The following is a 6,936-nucleotide window of genomic DNA, read 5'->3' as shown; positions in this document are numbered from 1 at the left end:
GCAGAGGGTGGTACATGTATGGAATGAGCTGCCAGAGGAAGTGGTGGAGGCTGGTACAATTGCAACATTTAAGAGGCATTTGAATGGGTATATGAATAGGAAGGGTTTGGAGGAATATGGGCCGGGTGCTGGCAGGTGGGACTAGATTGGATTGGGATATCTGGTCGGCATGGACGGGTTGGACCGAAGGGTCTGTTTCCATGCTGTACACCTCTATGACTCTATGACTCTAAGAGACATATCTCAAAAAACATTATCAAGAACGAACCCGCTCTACTCACTACAGCAGACTTTCTGTGAGACACACTTAAAATGATTAACTTATCTGTTTCTGTGCTGTGACTTCACCCAAACAGTTCCTCCAAGATCAGTTGTGAATTTTGCTGTTTATTTTCCCAGGCATACACCGATGTCCAGTGATACATGAATTCAAACAGCAAAGGTAGTAACTGTGCAGGTACACTGTGGTGTCAGTTTCTTTCTCCCTCTCTCTCCTGCACTGACCTCACCATGTGCTTCCTTTTGTCTGCTCTTCTCCCTTTTAAAACTGCTGTTGTTTTGACTTTTTTTTCAAAGTTCCAAAACAATGCAACAGCATATAAAACAGGAATTGCTGCTCCTGGAATTCGAGGAAATCACCTCCAACACATCATGCTCCAGTTGGAGGATGCTCATGTGTACAGTGGGATCCCCTCTATGTGTACCATTGTTTGGACAGAAATTCACATAGCTACCAGAATGCGGTAATCCTCTCGGGAGCCTGTGTCCTACAGCCTGAGCTGCCTCAGCCATATGTGTTGTATGTCTTTCAGGGAGGCAAAATGGCAAGCTCTGTAAAGACTGCTGCTGCACATCATTCAGCTCTACTCTTTCAACCACCACCTGGGTACACCTTGGTGTTCCTGTTTACCACTGGGCAGTGGGGATTCCCAGTCAGAGTCATCCCTCTTTCCCTGGGGGATCTGAGGTGGAGGGTGTTGCACACCGCAGTTCCTCATATGCACAGATTATGGTAGTTCACAGACTCCCAGCCCAACTGCTTATTTTGAGGCACTATGGAGTCCATGGACCAAGTGTATATTGGTTGTGGATGTTTGCATTCTGTTTCTAATTACTTGAAAATGCTTTTGTTATGTTTTTAGTTGCATTTCAGCCTCACAATCTGATCTTTGGGCATCCAATGAGGAGTGGTGTGGGCAGTTCAAAGGAGTTTCTTGTGGGCCTGCTCCTGGGACTGGTCAGGCTGGTTATTAACAGGTCCAGGCAGTAGGCCATAGAGGAGTCATCCCTGCGCACTGCCTGTCCCTGTTCTACAATTACACTCAAGCCCTTGGAGAGGGAGGATGCGGTGTCCACCAATGCTCGCAATGCCTTTAGGGATAAAGGGCTTCATTTTCCCACCAACTCCGTTTTGATTTAATCCCACCCTTCTCTCCCTACTCCTTCTCCTTCACTTGTTGACACAAGCAATTTATCAGGCTTGTTCAAGTTTAACTGACCACATGGATATTTCTCCTGTTGATAGAAAAGGCAGAATAAAGTCTTCAGACAGCGGTGTCTTTTTACTGTATCACTATATATGTACACACAGCCATGGACCTTTTGAGGAAAATATAGGCAACTACTGCTCAGTCCCATTTGGGGGCAGTGGGAGTGTGGGAAAGGAAAAGAAAACAAATAGGAGTGTCAGAGGTTCTGCTCCCTCTTGGAGCTGGCGCTGATGAAGCTGGATCAATGGCAATGATTTTCTATGGCTAAATAGAAGGTGACTTGGCGACAGGATACTGGCATTAGTGGAAGTATTTCGATAGCATTGAGAGAAAAATACACTCCTGAAGACATTCACTCACAACAGTTGTCTTTGAGTTGAGGTAAGCATTTTTGGCATCATGCCACTATTTGGGAAGCTTGACTCATTCAATATTGCCATTAAAGCCTGGGCCCAGTATGTGGAAATGATTTTTTTTTCAAGCCAATGACATTGGAGCAGATAAAAAGCATTGGCTAATTCTCCTGACAGCTTGTGGATCCACAGCATTTTCATTTATTAGAAGCCTGACTTTCCACGAGGCACCACATACTAAAGCCTTTCAAGAGTTGATGGATTTAGTTAAGAAATATTATGATCCCAAACTCCTTTCATTTTGACATGCTGTCAGTTTTACTCGACAATTTGAAACCAGGGGAATACATATTGGGATTTTTGATGAGGTTAAAATGACTGGCAGTGGCATGTGAAAAATTGAGAGACTGTTTGGTTTCTGGAATTAATGATGTAATCATGCAAAAGCATCTACTAGCTGAAGCCCAAATGGACTTCAAACAGGTACTGCAAGTCACTGCCATTGACTGCCACTGTCGTGTGTGTATATATATATATATATCTGGCTTTGTCATTGGAAAATGTGACAAGTTGAGCTTAGAGTTAGAGGCTATTCCGATGGAAGTGGACACCATCCCAGGCCAACTGAGCCTAGGGAAACATTACTTGAATGAAGAAGGTGAATGCAGATGCTGGAGATCAGAGTCAAAGAGTGTGGTGTTGGAAAAGCACAGCAGGTCAGGCAGCATCCGGAGAGCAGGAGAATCAGGGATGAAGCCATTCCTGCTGAAGAACTTACATCCGCATTTCTCCTGCTCCTCGGATGCTGCCTGACCAGGTGTGCTTTTCCAGCACAATACTCTTCAACCACTTGAATGAAGACAATATCAGAGCATATCTGAGAGAACTCAGGACATATCCTGAATAGACAGACCCTGGATCAGCCTCTGCAAATCTCCAAAACAACACCAAACCAAATGATTGTAAACATTTCGAGGATATGGGTTGGCAGACCATTGTAGTTGCTGCCTGTATGCTGACTGGAGACAGCAAAAGAGTCCCATTCAGCCTGAATTGAATAAGACAACTCATAGGCTGGTATCCAGGGCAGTGCACACCCGGAAAGTCCACCTTCAATTGGGTTGGAACAGTTCAATTGCTTACCAACATCCAAATCTGAACCAATCAAAATAAAAGTACAATTGAACGTCACCCATTCCCAGTGGAGTTCGATACCGGCTGTATTGGTGATTGACGAAACAATCTTTAACAAAATTTGCTCTGGATTCCAATCCTTAATTTTGCATAATACTTGCACTGGATACAGTTCAGAGAAGAATCACTAGGCTGATTCCTGTGTTGAAAAGATCCTTGTCTTAAACGTCCAGTTACACTGGACTAGAAATGTTAACTCTCTGATCCCTCTACAGATGCTGCCAGACTTGCAGAGTTTCTCCAAAGATTTCAGTTTTTTGTGTGTTCCAAGATGTCAGTGTTCCTCTAAATCCAGTTGTTTGCACAACCCCAATTCCTTGCTGTTTTTTGCATACAGTAATGATTTCAATACAAATGTAGGTTTGAATAATAACTTTGTAGGCTATATGAAAATTAGTATAGTAAATATGGGAACAAAAGCCTTCGACTACAGAGCAGTTGCAATTGAATTTCATCCTGAAACATGCGGGGGCCTGCATTTTGTGAGGACAAACAAGGGAAGGGAGTGCACAATGAATGGTAATACTTCAGGAAGTGCAGAAGTATGTTGGTGTGCATGTCTATAGATCCTTGAAGGCAGCAAAGTAGGTAAATAAGGTGGTTAAGAAGCTATATGGGATATTTAGCTTTATCAGGCTAGGCTTATACAAGAGCAAGGAGATTAGGGAACTGCATAAGACAATGGTTAGTCCACAGCTGGAGTACTGTGTGCAGTACTGGTTGTGACACAATAGAAAGGATGTGATTGTATGAGAGACAGTACAAAGGGGCTTCACTAGGATGTTGTCTGAGCTGGAGTTGTTTCAGTTTTGAAGTTAAAAATCACACAACACCAGGTTATAGTCCAACAGGTTTATTTGGAAGCACTAGCTTTGGAGCCCTTCATTGGGTAGTTGTGGAGTATAAGATCACAGGACACAGAATTTATAGCGAAAGATTAGTGTCATGCAACTGAAATGATACATTGAACAAACCTGGTTTGTTAACTCTTTCATCTTTAGAGTGGGTTGCAGGTTTTGCTTCATTAATATGTAAATCCTAGAACTTCTTTTAACTTTGTCCATCCCAGAACCTCTTTTAACATTGTCCACACAAGTCCAACTCTGGCTCCTCCACATTCAGTTTTGAAGAGAGACTAAATAGGCTGGGATTGTTTTCCTCAGAGCAAAGAAGGCAGTGAGAGATCTGGATTGTGGCCAATAAATTCATGAGGGTTGATAGGAGGAAACCTTTTCCTTGGAGGTTGGAGGGGTTGGAGGAATGAGAAGAGACTTAAATTAAGGGCCAGGACATTTAAAAGAAAAGTTTTTCACCCAGACAGTGATGGGCATCCAGAAATCATTGCCTCAAAGGGTGGTAGAGGTGTGAACCATGACAACCATTTAAGAAACATTTGGAAGATAATGTAGCACCACAGCATAGAAAGCTAAAGGTCAAGTCCTGGAAAATGGAATTAAAAGTAGATGAATATTTGATGACTGGCAAAGATGGGATGAGTTGAAGGTAGCATTTGTGCTGTAATAAATATCAAAGAGGCCACCTCCCACATTCCAATTTCAAAACCAATCTCTGTCTCCTTCTCTCTTTCTCTACTTCGCTCCCTCATTCTCTGGTCTCCACTGAACCTCAACAAAAAGAACCAAAGAATGATGTGGCACGATGGCTCAGTGGTTAGCACTACTGAGTCACAGCACCAGGAACCCAGGTTCAATTCCAGTCTTGGCAACTGTCTGTGTGGGTTTCCTCCAGGTGCTTCAGCTTCCTTCCACAGTCCAAAGATTAGATTACTTACAGTGTGGAAACAGGCCCTTCGGCCCCACAAGTACACACTGACCCTCTGAAGAGCAACCCACCCAGACCCATTCCCTACATTTACCCCTTCACCTAACACTACGGGCAATTTAGCATGGCCAATTCACCTAACCTGCACATTTTTGGACTGTGGGAGGAAATCAGAGCACCCAGAGGAAATCCACGCAGACACGGGGCGAACGTGCAAACTCCACACAGACAGTTGCCTGAGGCGGGAACCCGGGTCTCTGGCGCTGTGAGGCAGCAGTGCTAACCACTGTGCCACCGTGTGAATTGGCCATTTCTAAATTACCCATAGCCTTTGGTGCATTAGTCAGAGGGAAATGGGTCTGGGTGGGTTACTCTTTGGAGGGCCAGTGTGGACTTGTTGGGCTGAAGGGCCAGTTTCCATGCTGTTGGGAATCTAATCTTCCAAAAAAAAACTGTAGATGCTGGAACATCAAAAGAAAAATCTGAAATTGCTGGAAAATGTCAGCAGATCTGGCAGCATCTGTGGGGGAAACTCAGACTAAACGTTGCAGATCAGTGACCCGGCTTCAGAATTTCCATTAACCTGCCCCACTCTCCCTCATTCCAATTTGATACCAATGCCCACCCCACTCCTTTCAGAGATCACCATTCAGAACTCCCGCGCAGTGACGACAAAGGGCCGCCTCGGCCTCCTATTGGCTACTGAAAGTGTAGAGTGGCAGCTTGGTGGGCGAATCGGAAAAGCGGGTGACTGAAGCCCCGCCCACGCCCACACGGACCCGGAAGCTGGTGTTTGCTACAGTCAGCGGGAGATTTCCGGGTGTCTTGTGCAGACGGTGAGAAATGAGATGAATGTTGTTTCTGGGAAGGTTACCGTGAGGATATGTGGTCACGCTGTAGTGTTATTATAAACACAGACTGGTCCGGGAATCCAATGGTTTGAAGGAAAAAGTACCAACTTTCACTTTTCAGGAGGATGGAGATCCCAGAGAGGTCAGACAGTGTGTGACCCCGGGAGGATGGAGGTCCCAGTGAGGTCAGACAGTGTGTACCCCGGGGAGGATGGAGGTCCCAGAGAGGTCAGACAGTCTGTGACCCCGGGAGGATGGAGGTCCCAGTGAGGTCAGACAGTGTGTGACCCCGGGAGGATGGAGATCCCAGAGAGGTCAGACAGTGTGTGACCCCGGGGAGGATGGAGGTCCCAGTGAGGTCAGACAGTGTGTGACCCCGAGAGGATGGAGATCCCAGTGAGGTCAGACAGTGTGTGACCCCGGGAGGATGGAGATCCCAGAGAGGTCAGACAGTGTGTGACCCCGGGAGGATGGAGGTCCCAGAGAGGTCAGACAGTGTGTGACCCCGGGAGGATGGAGGTCCCAGAGAGGTCAGACAGTGTGTGACCCCAGGAGGATGGAGGTCCCAGTGAGGTCAGACAGTGTGTGACCCCGGGAGGATGGAGGTCCCAGTGAGGTCAGACAGTGTGTGACGCCCCTGGAGGATGGAGGTCCCAGAGAGGTCAGACAGTGTGTGACCCCGGGAGGATGGAGGTCCCAGTGAGGTCAGACAGTGTGTGACCCCGAGAGGATGGAGATCCCAGTGAGGTCAGACAGTGTGTGACCCCGGGAGGATGGAGATCCCAGAGAGGTCAGACAGTGTGTGACCCCGGGAGGATGGAGGTCCCAGAGAGGTCAGACAGTGTGTGACCCCGGGAGGATGGAGGTCCCAGTGAGGTCAGACAGTGTGTGACCCCGGGAGGATGGAGGTCCCAGTGAGGTCAGACAGTGTGTGACGCCCCTGGAGGATGGAGGTCCCAGAGAGGTCAGACAGTGTGTGACCCCGGGAGGATGGAGATCCCAGAGAGGTCAGACAGTGTGTGACCCCGGGGAGGATGGAGGTCCCAGTGAGGTCAGACAGTGTGTGACCCCAGGAGGATGGAGGTCCCAGTGAGGTCAGACAGTGTATGACCCCGGAGAGGATGGAGGTCCTAGAGAGGTCAGACAGTGTGTGACCCCCTGGGGAGGATGGAGGTCCCAGAGAGGTCAGACAGTGTGTGACCTCAGGAGGATGGAGCTCCCAGAGAGGTCAGACAGTGTATGACCCCGGGGAGGATGGAGGTTCCA

At 47.3% G+C, this 6,936-nt stretch overlaps 1 protein-coding gene across 2 annotated transcripts in view; it reads left to right on the top strand.

Moving 5' to 3' along the window:
* The first annotated feature begins 5,342 nt into the window (after positions 1–5,342).
* Positions 5,343–6,936, top strand: part of LOC122542350 (NACHT, LRR and PYD domains-containing protein 3-like) — an 83,085-nt gene continuing 81,491 nt past the window's right edge. Inside the window, exon 1 of one of the 2 annotated variants that reach the window (XM_043680040.1) lies at positions 5,343–5,655. The gene's annotated coding sequence lies outside the window, so the exon portion shown is untranslated. The remainder of the gene's footprint in view (positions 5,656–6,936) is intronic. The other variant, XM_043680041.1, reaches the window with a different exon arrangement.

The sequence above is a fragment of the Chiloscyllium plagiosum genome, chromosome 39, assembly GCF_004010195.1.
Source record: "Chiloscyllium plagiosum isolate BGI_BamShark_2017 chromosome 39, ASM401019v2, whole genome shotgun sequence".
Classification (NCBI taxonomy): Eukaryota; Metazoa; Chordata; class Chondrichthyes; order Orectolobiformes; family Hemiscylliidae; genus Chiloscyllium; species Chiloscyllium plagiosum.
Note: the sequence above shows the minus strand (reverse complement) of the source record. Positions and strands in the feature narration are given on the sequence as shown.